Source organism: Vombatus ursinus, unplaced genomic scaffold, assembly GCF_900497805.2.
Source record: "Vombatus ursinus unplaced genomic scaffold, bare-nosed wombat genome assembly UNPS02006779.1, whole genome shotgun sequence".
In the NCBI taxonomy this organism is placed as follows: domain Eukaryota; kingdom Metazoa; phylum Chordata; class Mammalia; order Diprotodontia; family Vombatidae; genus Vombatus; species Vombatus ursinus.
The window spans coordinates 11537009-11555789 of NW_020946557.1; the positions used below are offsets into that span (position 1 = coordinate 11537009).

The following is an 18781-nucleotide window of genomic DNA, read 5'->3' on the forward strand; positions in this document are numbered from 1 at the left end:
AAGGGAGGAAGGGGACAAGAGAACAGGGGGTTGACAGAGGGGAGGGCAGTTTGAGGGAGGGGATAATCAGAAGCAAATACTTCTGAGGAGGGACAGGGTCAAAAGAGAGAATAGAATAAATGGGGGGTAGGATAAGATGAAGGGATATACACTTAGTTTTTCACAACAGGACTACTACAGCAGTGTTTTATGACTACACATCTATAACCTGTATCAAGATGCTTGCCTTTTCAATGAGGGTGGGTGGGGAGGAAGAAAGGGAGAAAATTTGTAACCCAAAGTTTTAAAAACACATGTTACAAATAAAAATAAATTAAAAAATTAAAAAAAATTAGGATTGGGTAATTGGAAGCTAATGACTCCATGACACATCAATAAAAAATAAAATGAAGTCAAAAGAATAAAAAATAGAAAAAATGGGAAATATCTCATATGAAAAACAACTGACATGCAAAACAAATTGAGGAGAGATAATTTAAGAATTATTGGACTGCTTGAAGTCCATGATGAAAGAAAAAGCCTAGATATCATATTTCAAGTAGTTGTCAATGAAAACTGCCCCAACATCCTGGAACCAGGGGATAAAATAGAAATTAAAAGAATCTACCAATCACCTAAAAGAAATCCCAAAAATGAAAAGGCCTAGGAATATTATAGCCAAAATCCTGAGCTCTCAGGTCAAAGATAAAATAGTTCAGGCAGCCAGAAAGAAATCATTCAAATACTGTGAAGCCACAGTCAGGATCACACAAAATTTAGTACCTACCACCTTAAAGGAGCAGAAGACTTGGAATATAATATTCTAGAGTGTAAAAGAGCTGGGATTACAATGAAAAATAGCCTACTCTGCAAAAATGAATAAAATTCTTTAGGGGCATAATGGATATTTTAAAGGAATAGAGGACTTGTAAGCATGCCTGATTTATACAGTAAGCTGACAACTTCAGCTAGTGCTTGTTCTGTGTTCTTCTCTGTAATGTGAACCATTAGAGCGAAAGAGACTGAATAGCATTTGCCTCTATTTCCAGCACAAATTCATATTCAACTTTCCCTTGAAAGAAAAAAAGCCTGGAAAAATTTTATTAATTTTTTTTAAGTTAATATAAAATAATAACAGAAGCAAAAAGAAAAGAAAAAGAAAAAGAAAAAAAGGCATGAAAAAAACAAGGGGAAAAAACTCCTGAATTAAAAAAAAAACAGCAGGACAACCCACAGCAGTGGAGGTAAGAGAGATTTTATTTAATTAATCTTCTGTAGTTGTTGGTTGTTCACTTGTCTCACAGTGTTGGAAGCTGCACATTTCTTCAAAGGAACCAAGAGGCTTGGTTCTATGAGCAGTAGCCAGAAAAGAGCAAAGGATCTGGGGATCTCCTTAATCATAAGTGTGACAAAAGCTGCCAAACAGGAAGCCTATGTACTCAGTGAGAGTAGCATGTTTGTCTCCAAGAGACATTTCATTTTGAAGGACATGTGGTACTACCCTCTTTCAGCAAGCACCAGTCCCCTTGTTGGAGTCTACTAGGGAGTACAGTGGGTTTCACTCAATTTAAAGCTTCTTTTATTCTTGTAAGAATATCAGGAAGTCTTCACACCAGGAGTACCCACCCAGAATTTCCAGGAAGAAACAGAGTTCCTTAATGAAAATTTCCCTAATGTAGCAGCATATTGTATGGGGTTTATGAATTCTGATTGCTGGTAATTGTATACTCCGGATTTTCTAGAAAGTCAAGTTATTAATCATCCAGAACAGACAATGGAAATTCTGATAAGTGACCTTGACTCGACAGTTATGGATCAGTTATACATGGAAGATGGCGTTACTGCAAATGATGTCACTCATGTGAGTGGAATTTGTGACCTGATACCAGGTTCTGTCATTGATGCTACAGTGTTCAATCTGTGTGGGTATTCAATGAATGGGATGAAATTGGATGAAACTTATTTGACCATCCACATCACTCCAGAACCAGAATTTTCTTATATTAGCTTTGGTGAAAGTAGCACAGTAGCAGGTCAGACCTGATCAGGAAAGTAGTGGAAGTTTTCAAACCTGGAAAATTTGTTACTACCCTCTTTGTAAATCAGAGTTCTAAATGTTGCACAGTGTTTTCTTCACCCCAAAATAGTGAAGTATTTAAATGTCTTGATCACCAGATTGCTCAGTTCAATGATTACAATTTCATTTTTCCAGTTTTGCTAAGAATCAGCAACAACAGCAGAATTGATTAAGAAAAATGAAAAAAAAAAGCAAAAAGAATTTCTAGTTAATGATACAGGGGAATATAGAGTACCAACCCTGAAGTCAGGAGGACCTGAGTTCAAATCCAACGTCAGACTCTTGACACTAGCTGCATGACCCTGGGCAAGTCACTTAACCCATATTGCCTCACCAAAAAAAAAAAAAAAAAAAGGATACAGGGTGCCATGCTTTCCATACCTACCACCTTGTAGTTGTGGAAAGCCCTAGATGTAATCATAGAATAATAATTTTGAATTGTATGCATTATTATATCAAGGAGTTAGATATCTTGCATGACTGCTCTTTTTTTAGGTATTCTATGCCACTCTTGCTATGAACTTGAAGTTCATTTAGAGAAAAACTTTTACCGTATGAGACTTTGCAACACTTGTAAAAACTATTCAATTAGAATTATGTATCTTGTAATTATTCTCCAGGTATCACCAAAAATTCCCCACAGACCAGGCTTTCATCCTTATTAGGTGTTGGCCTCAGCCTAAATCATCTGGGACTGTTATGTTAAATTGCTGCCAGATATTTTTTATGGGAAGTTTCTTCAAATTTCTAGACCATTTTTCTCTATTAATTCTAATGAAACTAATAACTATTTAAACACAAAAATTTCTTTGGACTTGAGTAGTTAAAAATTTTACCTTTTTAAGAAAATTAATGATTACTACAGCTGATGATTTTGCTTATTATACAATTTTTGAGCATTGGAACATTACTTTTGCTCCCTGTATCTTTAGTTTTTTAACTTCAGTGATTTACCCCTCCCCCTGAATAAAATGGGTTTAACTCTGAGTTTAAAACTAGCCTTTCACCTTTGTGGGGGAGTGGAACCTTGGTTCAGATCTTATTTCAGGTCAAGGGCATGTGGGTGAGGCACCACGATTTTCTCTAGTATGTGTTGACTAAGATTAGAGTGCATTGGTAGAGCTATGGAAGCTCTAACTATGCCATTTCCATAACTCCACAGTTAATAGTGAACCAAATGTATAGCCACAGACTTTCAAATACTTAATAGTTTTTTAATCAATAAATTTAATAGGGAGATTTACCAGACTAGAAATGCCAGTCAGCTTGAATCATTCTACATAACTTTTATTTCTCCTTAGCAGCCATTTCAAGATAATTGCAAGTAAACAATACACTGTTAACCTAATTTTGTTGTTCTAAACAGAATCAATATCCTTTTTTATCTTGTGACTCAAAGTCCTGTGATATTGTGGTGCATGAGAATATTATCCTGTATGTGATGGCATTGTGACTTCATCTGTTGTTCCTCTTAATTAATGTGGTGATTCCTTTAACCATGATTTGATGGCATCAAATGAATGATTGCACAAAGTGAGAACTGTCTAGGTTATCTGGACAGACAGCAAAGTAAAATTCAATTCATTAAAAACAAGGCATGTTCAAAAATGGTCATTTAAAATGGATGACTAGTAGATGGCTTTTCAGAGTTGGCATTTTTAGCAAATAACTGTAGAATATTAGCAGCTGTGAGATCAGCAAAATTAGCTTAGATTTGATATTTCCCTCTTATACTAGCAATTTTGTTTTGACACTTTCTGGATTGATGCAGTGGTGGTTTTTTTTTCCTTCCATATTTATAAATGAAACACTTTTTATTTTAGTGTTTCTAAACTTTAAAAAAATCTGCTTGGTTAGTAATCAAGTTGTTGGAACACTGTTTTGACTTTTATTTTAAGCTTGTTGTTAACTAAAGGCTTCATTGAAAAAGCATTCTACCAACTCAGTCAATTTGATTCTGTAATCTGTAAGTAATGTGGCACCTGATGGTTCTTGGTGCTTGATATTTTTAAAGACAAATAATTCAAGTGGATTTTGTTTTTTAACAGTGTCTCAAGAGATTTGATGATGGTATTTGTTGGCTTGAGGTCTGATTTTTTTTAATATACTGAATATCCCTTTCTAACTATTTAATGCACAAATTTATATACATATGAAAATATTAGACTGATAGAAAATTGAAAGCTTTTGAATGGATATTAATCTAAATTAATCTAGTATGATCAGAAGAGGGTAAGTTTTGGTCTCATAATTTCTCCCTTCATGGTGTTGGACTTAAATCAGTTAAAATGTATTTTTAAAATCTGTACCACAAAACTTAATGCTTCAATAAAAGTTTGCTTAATTAAAAAAAAGCATTCCTGATGAAAAGACTAGAGCTGAGGAGAAAATTTTACTTTCAAATACAAAACTCAAGAGAAACAAAAAAAAAAGGTAAACATGAAAGAGGAATCATAAGGCACTCACTAAGGTTGAATTATTTACCTTTCTATATGAAAAAATAATGCATGTAATTCCTAAGAATTTTATAATTCTTCAGGCAGTTAGAAGGACTCTATATAGAGAGAGGGAGCTAGTCAATTATTTTTGTATGACCTCAAAAAAAATGGATGGCTAAGAAAAGGGGATTCATTGGGAAAAGGGAGAATAGAGAGGAAGAATAAGAAAAATTGTATCATATTGAAAATTAGATTACTATAGTCATTTACTCCTGATTCTGGTGTACCTAATCTATTCCACTGATCTACCATTCTGTTTTTTAGTCAGTACCAGATTGTTTTGATAATTACTCTTTTATAATACAGTTTGAGGTCTGTATTTCACTTTTTTTTTCACTAATTCCTTTGATATTCTTGACCTTTTGTTCTTCCAGATGAATTTTTATTAATTTTTTTCTATCTCTTCAAAATATTTTTTGGTAGTTTGGTTGGTATGGCACTGAATAAGTAGATGAATTTAGGTAGAATTGTCCTTTTTATTATATTGACTCAGCCAACCCATGAGCAATTAATATTTTTCTGATTTTTTAGATTGAGCTTTATTTGTGTGAAAAGTGTTTTGTAATTTTGTTCAGTTCCTGGGTTTGTCTTGGCAGGTAGACCCCCAAGTAGTTTATATTGTCTTCAGTTCTTTTAAATGGAATTTCTATTTCTATTTCTTGCCACTGGAATTTGTCGGTAATATGTAGAAATGCTAATAATTTATTTGGGCTTATTTTGTATCCTACAACATTGCTAACGTTGTTAATTATTTCAAGTACTTTTTTTTAGTTGATTCTCTAGTATTCTCTAAGGATATCATATTATCTTTAAAGTTTCATGGTTTGTTTCCACATTATCTATTCTAATTCCTTTAATTTCCTTTTATTCCCTTATTTCTGAACTGGTTTTAGCTGCTCTGGACCAGTTTTAAATGGTTTAGGATGGCTTAAACTGGTCTGAGTTGGTTTTAGCTCATTTTAACTGGTTTAAACTAGTTTGAACTTGTTTTGGCTAGTTCTAACTTCTCTGAACTGATTTTAACTGCTTTTTGACCTGGTCTGAACTGATTTCAACTGGGTTTTGGCTGTTTTAAACTCCTCTGAGTCAATTTTAACTGATTTTAGCCAGTTTGAGCTTGCCTGAAGTGGTTTTAGCCAGTCCAACACAGTTTAAACTGATTTTGGACAGTCTGAACCAGTTTAGACTGTTTTTAGGGGGTTCAAACAAGTTGAAACTAATTAAGACTCATTCATACCAGCTAAAAATAATTCAGACCAGTTTAAACCAGTTCAAACCAGTTTAAGCCAGTACAAAGAAGCCTCTTCTGAAGCAATTTAGACTGGTCTGTTTGCCTAAGAAAATCAGAATGAGGATGACTGATAATACTTCTGTAGGGTTTTAAAGTTTTGTTTTGTTTTATTTTGTTTTTCCTCAACAAAACCCTCTGACAACCCTGTAAAGTAGAAATACATTTCTTTTTTCTGCCATTCAACCACTAAGGAATTTAATGAAACTCAGATCTCCCAACCACCATGCCAACTGATCCTACTGATTTCTTGGCCCCTCACAGGACATTCCTGGTCTCCCACTAAAAGTAACAAGTAGACAAGACAAGGTAAAATCATAGAGACAGTGGAATTGTTAACTAAAAAAGGCAAGTCAGGGCTGAGATGATGGATTTACAAGTGAATTCTACCTAACATTAAAGGAAAAATTAATCCCAATACTAAATATATTATTTGAAAAAATAGATAAAAAAGAAATACTAGCAAATTCCTTCTCTGATACAAATATAGTTTTGATATCTAAATCAGGGAGAGAAGAACAGAGAAAGAATACTATAGGCCAAATTCCCTAATGAATATTGATACAAAAAAATGTTTAATAGAATACTAACAAGAAGATTACAATAATATATCACAAATACCATACATATAATCAGGTGGTATTTTTACCAGGAATGCAGGACTGATTCAATATTAGGAAACTATAAGTATAATTGATCATATTACTATCAAAAACAACAAAAATCATATGACTGCAGCAGTACATGCAGAAAACTTTTGACAAAATACAACACTTAATCATATGTTTTTAATTAGAAAGCCTATAAGAACACTGTAACAATAGAAGGGGATAGGTTATGAAGGGGATTGAATACTAAAAAGAGAAATTTATATTTGACTCTAGAGGTGATAGGGAGCCACTGGAGTTCAAGGAGTAAGAGTTCTTATTTTCAGAAAAGCTCCATTTATTCCTATGTTTTCCTATGTATTCATATGTTGTCTACCAGAAATACTTTTGAAAGAGAAAGACATGTGCAGTATTAAAATAGGAATAGAATCTATTATGTTTCAACTGAAGTAAAAAAATAAAAACATAGGGGTAGCAATTATGATCTAGGTTGAAGCAAAAGCAAAAATAAACTCAATGAAAAAGGATAAATAGGAAAATTGCATCTTGCTAAAAGCACCATTGAAAATGAAGTAATATCAATATTAAATATATTAAATGCACCAAAATGTATAATATCCAAATCCTTAAAGTAAAAGTTAAATGAGTTACAGGAGGAAATAGAAAGTAAAAGTATACTTATGGAGAACCTCAACTTTCTTCTATTAAAGCTACATAAATCTATTCACAAAATAAAGAAGTTAAGGACATAAATGGAATTTTGGAGAAGTTATATAAGACATATAGACCTCTGGAGAAAGTTCAATGGAAATAGAAAGAACTATACCTTTCTCTCAGCTGTGCATGACACCTTTACAAAAATTTATCTTGTATTAAAGCATTAAAAAATCACAAAAATGCAGAAAATTAGAAATATTAAACATACCCTTTTTAGGCCAACATGCTAGAAATATTGCAATAAAGGGCCATCAAACCATAGAATAAATATTAATTGGAAATGAAAAAAAATCTGATCTTAAGAATGAATGGGTAAAAGAAACAATATAGAAACAATCAATAACTTCATTAACTATAATGACAATGGTGAGACACTATACCAAAATTTGTATGATGCAGTCAAAGCTGTACTTATGGGGAAATTTATATTTCTAAATTCAAACATCAATAAAAAAGAGAAATAGATAAATAAATTGAGCATGCAACTAAAAAAACTAGAAAAAGAACAAGTAAATTTCCCATTAAACAGCAAACTGGAAATCTTGAAAATCAATAGTGAAATTAATAAAATTGAAAGAAAAAATTGAACTAATAAATAGAAGTAGGAGCTAGTCTTATAAAAACCATTGGCTTATTTCATTTTTAAAAAGAAAGAAGAAAAACAAATTACCAGTATCAAAAATGTAAAGGGTAAATGCACTATCAATGAAGATGAAATTAAAGCAATTATTAGCAGTTATTTGCCCAATTATATGCTGGTAAAACTTACAATCTAAGTGAAATGGGTGAATATTTATAAAAATACCAATTGCCCAGATTAATAGAAGAAGAAATGGAAGACATAAGTAACCCTATTTTGAAAAAAAGAAATTGAACAAACCATAAATGAACTACCTAAGAAAGAATCACCATGATCATGCAGATTTGGAAATTAATTCTACTAAACATTTAAGGAACAATTAATCCCAATACTACATAAATTATTTAAGAAAAATAGGTGAAGTAGGAGTCTTGCCAAATTCCTTTTATGACACAACTATGGTTTTGATAACTAAACCAAGGAGATAAAAATAAAAGAAAGAAAACTATAGGCCATTTTTTCTAATGAATATTGATGCAAAAAATCTTAATAAAATACTAACAAGGAGATTACAGCACTATATTACAAAGATCATACACTATGACCAGGTAAGATTTATACCAGGAATACTAGAGTGATTCAATGTTAGGAAAACTATAAATAAAATTGAACATATAATTAACAAAAATAACAAAAATCATATGATTATGCCCATAAATGGTTTTGACAAAATACATTACTCAATCCTATTAAAAACATTAGAAAGCATAGGAATAAATGGAGCATTTCTTAAAATGACAAATTGTATCTATTTGCAACTAAGAAAAAACATTGTCTGTAATGGGGAAAAACTAGAAGCCTTTCCAATACGACCAAAAGTGAAGGGAAGATATCTATATCACCACTATTATTCAATTTTGTATTAGAAATGCTAGGTAAAACAATAAGACAATAAAAAGAAATCAAAGTAATAAAAAAATAGGCAATTAGGGAACAAAACTATTTTTATAGATAATATGATGATATACTTAGAGGACCTTAGAGAATCAACTAAAAATCTAGCTGAAACAATTAACTTCAGCAAGGTTTCAGGGTATAAAATAAACCCATATAAATCATCAACATTTCTATGTATTACCATCAGAAGGGACCAAACACAAACCAATTACTTCATGAGGCAACATGATATATTAAAACAAAGTCAAAAGACCAATAAAATAGAAGATAATTTATGTAAGGCATCTCAAAGCAAAAACAACTGACCTGGAAAATAGATCACAGAAAAGTAAAATAATCATCAATGGATTACCTGAAAGCTATGACTAAAAAAATAAAATCCTAGACATCCAATTTTAAGAGATATTGAAAGAGGACATTTGTCAAGATGGAGGAATAAAAGCAGAGACTTGCTTCAGCTCTCCCCCAAACCCCTGCAAATACCTATAAAAATGGTTCTATACAAATTCTAGAGCATCAGAACCCACAAAAAGACAGAGTGAAACAAATTTCCAGCCCAAGACAACGTGGATGGTTGATGGGAAACATCTATTGCACTGGGTTGGGAGAGAAGCACAGTTCGGCATGGGCCTTGCAGGCAAAGACCAGGCCTCAGCAAGCCCAGAACAGACCTCAGGGGACTGAATCACTAGCAGCCATAGTGGTTTCCAGACTTCTCAACCCACAAACTCCAAAAGTAACTTAGAAGGTGAATAGGAAAGGTCTGTTGGACCTGAGTGAGAGAGGAGCATGGTCTGGCCCCAGTCCTGGTGCAGCCACAGGTCAGTGGCTGCTTCCTGAGTGCTTGGACCACCAATGGTGCAGGGATCAAGCAACTTATGAGAGGGGGATTGCAGGGATCTCTTTGTTGGTTCTGAGGCAGGATTCCCTTGCTTTTCCCATGTTTGAATCTGAGTCACAGCTCTGGGTGGCAGTCTTGGAATGAGGAGGAACTTTTGCTGGTTGTGGAGAGGGACCTTCACAGTTCAAAGGTAGAAAATAGTGCTTGTGGTCACTCATAGACCAGAGCACAGGCCAGGAAAGGAGTAAAGATCATACCCCCTTGGAAGAACTGAAAATTTGCAGATCCCTAGAAGTATATCTGAAAATAGCTACACAAAACCCCTGAGGCTTAGGACAGTACGCCCTCCACACTGAAAGCAGACCCTACCTTAACAAAGAGTTTAAAAATCAAGTAATTGACTGGAAATATGAACAAACAGTGTAAAAAAAAACTCAGACTATAGAATCTTACTTTGGTGACAAAGAAGATCAAAACATACAACCAGAAGAAGATAACAAAGTCAAAGCTCCTACATTCAAAGCCTCCAAGAAAAATATCCAGGTCACAGAAGAGTTCAAAAAGGATTTTGAGAAGCAAGTAGGAGAAGTAGAGGAAAAATTTGGAAGAGAAATGAGAGTGAAGCAAGAAAGTCATGAAAAACAAGTCAACAACTTGCTAAAGGAGAACCAAAAAAATAACACCTTAAAAATAGACTAACTGAAATGGCAAAAGAAGTCCAAAAAGCCAATCAGGAGAAGAATGCCTTAAAAAGAAGAATTGGCCAAATGGAAAAGGAAGTCCAAAAGCTCACTCAGGAAAATAATTCCTTAAAAATTAAAATGGAGCAAGTGGAAGCTAATGACTGTGTGAAAAATCAAGAAATTATAAAACAAAACCAAAAGAATGAAAAAATAGAAGACAATGTGAAATATCCCATTGGAAGAACAACTGACCTGGAAAATGGACCTAAGAGGAATAACTTAAAAATTATTGGACTACCTCAAAGCCATGATGAAAAAAAAAAGCCTAGTCATCATCTTTCAAAAAATGATCAAGGAAAACTGCCCTGATATTCTAGATCCAGAGGGTAAAATAGAAATTGAAGGAATCCACTGATCACCTCCTGAAAGAGATCCCAAAAGGAAAAATCCCAAGAATATTATAGCTAAATTCCAGAGTTCCCAGGTCAAGGAGAAAATATTGCAAGCAGCCAGAAAGAAACAATTTAAGCATTGTGGAAACACAATCAGGATAACACAAGATTTAGCAGCTTCTACATTACGGGATCAGAGGGCTTGGAATATGATATTCTGGAGGTCAAAGGAACTAGGATTAAAACCAAGAATCACCTACCCAGCAAAACTGAGTGTAATCACTGAAGGGAAAAAATTGATATTCAATGGCATAGAGAAATTTAATGCATTCTTGAGAAGTCAGAGCTAAATAGAAAAATTGACTTACAAATAAACTCAAGAGAAGCATGAAAAGGTAAACAGGAAAGAGAAATCATAAGGGCCTTATTAAAGTTAAACTGTTTATATTCCTGCATGGAAAGATGATATTTGTAACTCATGAGACTGAAGGGATGATATCTAAAAAAGAAAATTAAAGAATGAGAGAGGATTATACTGGGAGAAGGAGAAAGGGAGAGGTAGAATGGGGTAAATTATCTCACATAAAACAGACAAGAAAAAGTTTTTACAGTGGAGAGAAAGTGGGGGTAAGTGAGAGGGAATGAGTCAATTTTATTCTCATCAGGTTTGGCTTAAGGAGGGAATAATATACACACTAAATTGGGTATGGAAGTCTATCTTACCCTATAGGAAAATGGGGGAAGGGGACAAAAGAGGGGGGATGAGAGAAGGGAGGGCAAATTGGGGGAAGGGGTAATGAGAATCAAATCCTTTTGAGGAGGGACAGGGTCAAAGAAAAGAATAGAATAAACGGGGTGGGGTAGGATGAAGGGAAATATAGTTAGTATTTCACAATATGACTATTATAGAAATGTTTTGCATGAATATACATGTATAACCTATATTGAGTTGCTTGTATTCTCAATGAGGCTGGGTGGGGAGGGAAGAAGGGAGAGAATTTGGAACCCAAAGTTTTAAAAACAAATGTTAAAAATTGTTTTCACATGCAACTGGGAAATAAGATACAGGCAATGGGTTATAGAAATCTGTTCTGCCCTACAGGAAAATAGAATGAGAAGAGGATAAGAGAGTGAAGTGATATAAAGGAAGGCAGATTGGGTGAAGGGGTATTCAGAATGCGTGCTGTCTTGGGGTGGGAGAAGGGATGAGATGTGAAGAATATTTGGGACTCAAAATCTTGTGGAAGTGAATGTTGAAAACTAAAAATAAATAAATAAATTTAAAAAAAAAGAAATATTGAAAGAAAACTACCCAGATCTCTCAGAACCAGAGGATGAAATGGAAATAGAAAAAAAAATCCACCAGTTATCTCCTGAAAGAAATCCCAAATTGAAAACTCCTTGGAATATGATAGCCAAAATCCAGACCTTCAAGGTCAAAGAAAAATTACTGTAAGCAGTCAGAAAGAAAGAATTCAAGTACTGAGGAGCCACAATCAGGCTCACATGTGATTTAATAGCCACTACTAAAAAGGAGCAGAAAACCATAATATTCCATATGGCAAAAGGTATAGACTTAATGCCAAGAATTACTTACCCAATAAAACTGAGTATAATCATATGGTGGGGAAATGAGGCTATAATGAAATAAAGGACTCCAAAGCATTCCTCATGAAAAGACCAGGGATGCTGTAACAGGTAACTATGTAATATAATTTGAGAGGCACCAAAAAGGCTTTGAACTGCCCCAATATGTAATCAAATTCTAATACTAAAACAGACAACAAAAACAGCAAAATACTACTCATTTAGATCAACAGTCTCCTATTTTAAGTACTAATAAACTTCACTGACAAAGATACACTACCTCCTAAGCAAGTACTACACTTGGAGTCAGGAAGAGCTGTGTTCAAATCCTGCCTCAGATACTTATACTTAATATTTAAAAGATGTTGATGTCATACAAGTTTCTTAATCTCTCTAGCTTAATCAGCTGTATAATGGGAATAATAAAGCAACCCTAGCAATGTACTCTATGAAGGCCAAGTAGTTTTAGAGGGAGAAAAATGACTACTTGGAAAAGTGGGTCAGATATGCTGGCACACCTCTCCTACTTCCCTCCACTTCCAGCTGTCTTTGCTCAACATATCAGGTCAGGCTAGCTGCATGTCATCCCCTCCTGGATTGGAGGAATAGTTGTGAATGTGGCTATTTTTGACAGTTGAATGTACTGGGACAGCCCTTCCACTGAGCAACTTATCAGAAATTCAGCCTCTCTATTTAACCTACAATTCCAGTCATTTGTGAAGCTGCCCATTAGGTATCAGAGCCACTGGGGGCAATTTCTCTGGAAAGTTGCTTTTAGGCCAGTTCTCCTGGATTCAGTGACAAGCAGTTCTTTTTTTTAAATTTGTTTTCCACTCAAAAGCAGCCTCTGACTACCAATTGCTAAGGTCCTAGGCTGTATTAGTGACAGCCACCATGCTGTAGAAGCTATTTGTGACCTTGCTAATTATTTAATGTCACTTAACTTTCTATTTACAGATTCTCAGGGTGAATATTGATCTCTTTTGGAAAAAGGAGAAAACACAATCTGAATTTACTAAGGAAGTAAAAATGCCTATCCTCCAATAACATTACCTCCCTTTTTTCCTCCTGTGTAAAATACCACCAACTGCCTTCCAAGGATACTTCTCTTAGCTCTAATTTTTCAAAAACTAAATATCTTGTCAATTATTATGCATTATTATTATTTTTATTTTATAATTTTATTTATATATAATTTATTTATAATTTTATTTATATATAATTTATATATAAATTATTTATATATAAATTTTATTTATAATTATTATGTCTCCCTCCCTCATCTTCCCACTACACTGAGAAGAAGAAAAGAAAACCAAACTCCTATAACAAATAGGCATAATCAAGCAAAATAAATATCTATATCAGTTATGTCCAAAAATGTATGTCTCCTTCTATATCTTGACTCCATCACTTCTCTCTCAGTTGATAGTTTCATCATTGGTCCCCTGGAATCCTTTTCCTTAACTTTATATCATGTATTCAAATAAACTTGAATTTCCAACAGTGACTAGTTGCTTGGTCTTCTCACTTTTGATGTTGGGGACAGGTACACTTTTAATGTTAATAACCCCCTAACTACAAACTATCTCATTCCAAATTCTGGGCACTGCTATTTTCCTAATGAGAGAGAGATATGAAGTCCTTTGATCCAAGTCATAAATGGCTATTCTGGCACTAGGGCAAACACCACAAAACAGCCCAAGCAAACACACACACACACACACACACACACATACACACAAGTGTTTTAAAATCAGCTTTCTAGGATAAATAAAATTGTTTGCTGACAGAAGGGAGAGGGTGGTAAGATCTTGGAAGAGACTGCAGATCTCTGATTACAAGTTTCCCTGTGAAGCGAAAGACTGTGGTATAATACCCTATTGAGGGGAGACAGAGACTCCTAAACAGGGACCCCTGATGATAGGAGGTCCTAGGACACTGCTAGGATTCCACAATAGATACTCATGGAAGGGAAGGAAGGAAAAACAGGCCAGGCAGACTAGAAAGGAGAATGAAGGCCTCAGAATTCCATGACCAATGCACACTAGCTTTCATTTTTATAGGTGACTTTTGGGCAAGCTTTTAATATATATATTTTTGGATTCCTTGATCCAGTAGGTTCAAGAATTGTCAGGTAGATAGCCTTAGCACCTACCAAGAAGGAACTTGGGCCCTCTAGTATGTAATAGATGTGCAATTAGGAGAGGCTGGCCTAATTAAGTGCAGTTGTATCCTCTGACTCTAGCCAGTACTAGTGTGAGCCAACAATCTATGCTGGCTTCTTTTCTTCTGTATCCCTTCCCTTGCACGCATTCTTCAACAATGAAATTTCTGACTTTGTAATAATAAATAACATTTATCTAATACTTTGAGATTTACAAATCACCTTACATTATTTCTCATAGCTACAAAATCACCCATCTTTGATGTATCTCATTTGTTCATCAATGAAACTTATAAGTATTAACAGCCCCATTTTACAGATGTGGAAACTAAGACCTAGAGGAGTTAAGTCATGATCAAACAGCTAGTAATGCTGGAGGTGGTATTCAAACCCAAGTCTCTTCAATGACCTTCCTACTAAACCATCCTACCTTATATAACTACACCTATGACTTTGAGCAAGCCATTTAACCTTCATACCCCTCAATTGCTTCATCTGTGAAATGATGAGATTGCTCTCTTTATATGATCCCTAAGTTCTCTTCCAATTCTAGCTCTTACATGAATTAAAATCTCATCCAGTCAAATTCAAGCTTTTTAATTTGTTTTGTTATAAATTTGGTATAAATGTAATAGGTTATTTATTATTATTATTGCTATCAAACTCAAAAAGAACTTTTTGAAATTCTAGTCTAAATATGTCCATCTCCTTTTCAAAATCCCTTCAGAAATTGTCATTGCTTTTGTCATCTAGTTCGTTATTAGGTACAATTTCTAGATTTTGTATACATTGAAGATTTTTAATTATCTCAGGATATTCAGCTTTTTCATTCTTCAGATTTTAGTAGCTCCTTGATTATAGCTCTTATTTCACCCCAATCTCTATTAAGAGATGAAGTCATGAAATTATTTCACACAATTGCTGTGTACTTGTCATGAATACATTTTATGCAGCTCAGACCTTAGACTTTAGAAAAAATCAGTATGTGCTGGCAAATATTTAACAACCAGTTTTATGGGTTTTTTTCTTTATAAAATACCCAAACATGAAGAGGGAGGTGTACACATCACATATTTACAGGTTTAATCTGAATTATTAACACTTTCTCCTTGCTTATGTCTAGAAAATTAACAAACAATAAATCAAGCCCTCATTTGTGTCCTTTGCCAATTTCCAAGGGGTAAATGCTCTCACTGAAAATTTAACAATGAGCTTCCAGGAGCCATTGTTAATGGCTGGCTCCAGTATACCACTGTGTAACTGATAAGATCTGTTTCCAAGTTTGTTTTAATATAGTGTTGTTGTGATTGTTCAGTTGTTTCAGTCCTGTCCTACTCTTCATGACCCCATTTGGGTTTTTTGTTTTGTTTTGTTTTGTTTTGTTTTGGCAAAGATAATGGAAAGTTTGTCATTTCCTTCTCCAATTTATCTTATAGATATGGAAACTGAGGCAAAGAGGGTTAAGTAACTTGCCCAGGGTCACACAGCTAGTAAATATCTTAGGCTGGATTTGAACTCAGGAAGATAAGTCTTTCTAATTCCAGGTCTGGTATTCTATCCGCTGGGCTACCTAGCTGTCTTTTGATATAGTACTGGAACATTATAAGAACATTCATATCTTTGGTCCCTATTTCATGAGTACCCATGTTTCACTCACTTTAGTAGTCAGAACCTTTTGCACTAAAGCATTTCCAGGAAGTAGGCTATTAGTATTTCTCATTCGTTCTAGTGTTTCTTTTCTTTATAAAATACCTGAACATGAAGGTGTCATTCATTTCTCTTTCTTCCATATGGAGCTAATCATCACAACAGTTTTGAATAGGATCAACCTGGGGTGCTAAACTAACCAGTGGTGTTATCAGAGCTCAATTTACCATTGTTTTAAGGGTGCATCTCGGGGCACAGATAGTATTTTCTGTACATTACCCTGACTGATGTTCCCCTACTTTGTTTTTATCTTTTGTCACACCATAAGTATTGGGTTAAATTTTGAGAAGCTTATTATTTTTACCATTATTGTTATAATAATAATTGTTATTATAGAATTACTACTAATTATTCCAAGTTCTGGCCTTCCCTCACTTGGCCCATCTTCTCACAGCTATCCAAGTGCCAGCTCTGATGAAACCCATCTTGGCTAATTTGAACCTATTTCTTCAATAAATGTAAACCAAAAGGGAAAACCTGGAAAACATCCAAAGAAGGCGAATTCAGCACTGTGAAGAAGCAAACCCTATAACAGTGGGTGGCCAGAGCTCATGGGAAGACAGTAGCATCTGTGGTAGAAATCTGACAGGAGTTCCTTAGTAGATAATCAGTTCTTTGATGTTCCAGTCTATTTAGGGAAGCAAGTGTGGCATGCGAGGCAGGGGGGTCAGGGTAAGGAGGTTTCATTAGCACAAAGGTCACTACTATGGGGCATGCATCTTTATGAAATGCTATTGCTAATTGTGAGGCTGTTAGACTGTACTTTTTGCCGACTGTCAGTTTTCTTGGTTTAATGAGACAGCCTGTCTTCACAGCTCGCTAGCCAGTGCTGGGAGCAGTGTGGTGATCACCCCTTCTGTGGTAACCAAGTTTGGGCTTAAGAAAAATAAATCATACTAAGGTCAAGGGACTAATATTTGTTGTTTCATAAGCAACTAAAACCTGCTATTTCAGCTTATGAGGAAAAAGAAGACCTATATAACTCTTTAGTATTTTACAAACTCTTAAGATTGTATTTTCTCTACTTATTTTAATTTTTAATGGGAGTCAAATATTTGTGGACCTGATCCTCTGAAAGCATGACATAAAGGTAAGAGTGTAAGGTTTAGAAGAAGACATGGGTAAAATTTTTTGTGTGATAATGAGCAAGGTATTTGATCAAGTTCCTTGTCTATAAAAACTAAGATGATAATAATCTAATATATAAAATGGGGATCATTAGAGAACTCTCCTAATCAACCTCCTATCTACTTCACAGAATCGTGAAGCTCAACTGAGATTATACATATATATATATGTGTGTGTGTATGTGTGCATACATATATACACATATATACATATACATATATACACATACATAATATGTATATGTGTATATGTATATATGTGTATATGTATATATGTATGTGTATATATAGTTGCAGACCTTTCAGGACTCCCTCTCATGCACTTAATGTTCCAGTCAAGTCGATCTACCCATATGTAACATCCCATTTCTCAAATCTGTGTCCTTGCATCTGCCATTTTGGGAAGGAATACTCTCCCTTTTCACTTCTGTGTCTTGGAATCACCTGGTCCTTCAAAGTTTAGCTGTGATACCGTCATAAAGCCTTTCCTGATGGCCCCAGTTGTTAGTAATCTCCATTTCCCCCACCAAAATTCTTCACTTTATTCTTCTTTCTTTACTTTCTGTATATTTTCTATTTGTTTATCTGCTTATCCATTGTATCTTCCAGTAGAATATTAGCTCCTTGAAAGCAATTTTATGTTTGTCTTTGTGTCACTGTTGCTTAGTATAGTGTTAGATACAGTAGTCATGATAAATGTTGAGTTAAATGAAACTGATCCTATCTTTATAGTATTTCTCACATGCATCCTGTCACCCACTATCATCATCTTCTCATTTTTGATGATATGGCACTCTCATCGTTATCCACAAGCCTCTCTGACTACCCCTTCTCCAGCTCCTTTACTGGCCCATCAACTTCCTCCTGCTCATTAGACATAGGTATTTCCCAAGGTTCTGCCCTTGGCCTTCTTCTCCTCTCTTTCTATGCATTTTTGGTGATCTTATACAAACAATACTCACTTCATGGAGGTAACTAACATTTTTTAATAATTAATTTATTTTCCATTTTCAACATTCACTTCCATAAGACTGAGTGTTATATTTTATCTCCCTTCCTCTCCTCCCCCCAAGATGACAAGCAATCTGATATGGGCTCTACTTATACATTCATATTAAGCATATTTTCCCATTAGTCATGATGTAAAGAACAATTAGAAATAATGGGAGAAAGCATGAGAATGAAGCAGTAAAACAAAACACCAAAGGAAAAGGAAAGCAAAGAGTATGCTTCCATCTACATTCAGACTCCATGGTTATTTCTCTGAATATGACTAGCATTTTCCACCGTGAGTCTTTTGGAGTTTTCTTAGATCCTTACATTGCTGAGAAGAGCCAAGTCTATCAAAATCAGTCATCTCACAGTGTGTCTGTTACTGTGTACAATGTTCTCCTGGTTCTGCTCATTTAACTCAGCATCAGTTTGTGTAAGTCTTTCCAGATTTTTCTGAAGGGGAGGTAACTAACAATTAAAAAAAAATTCCATACCTCACATCTCTCCAGAACTCAAATCTCATTTCAAAGTACTTGCTCACCTGAAAGTAAGAAAACTTACAGGTCTCTAGCAATATCTC

At 34.5% G+C, this 18781-nt stretch overlaps 1 pseudogene; it reads left to right on the forward strand.

The window, feature by feature from the left end:
* Window positions 1–1291: 1291 nt before the first annotated feature.
* On the forward strand, window positions 1292–2225 carry LOC114033075 (annotated as a pseudogene).
* The last annotated feature ends 16556 nt before the right edge of the window (window positions 2226–18781 follow it).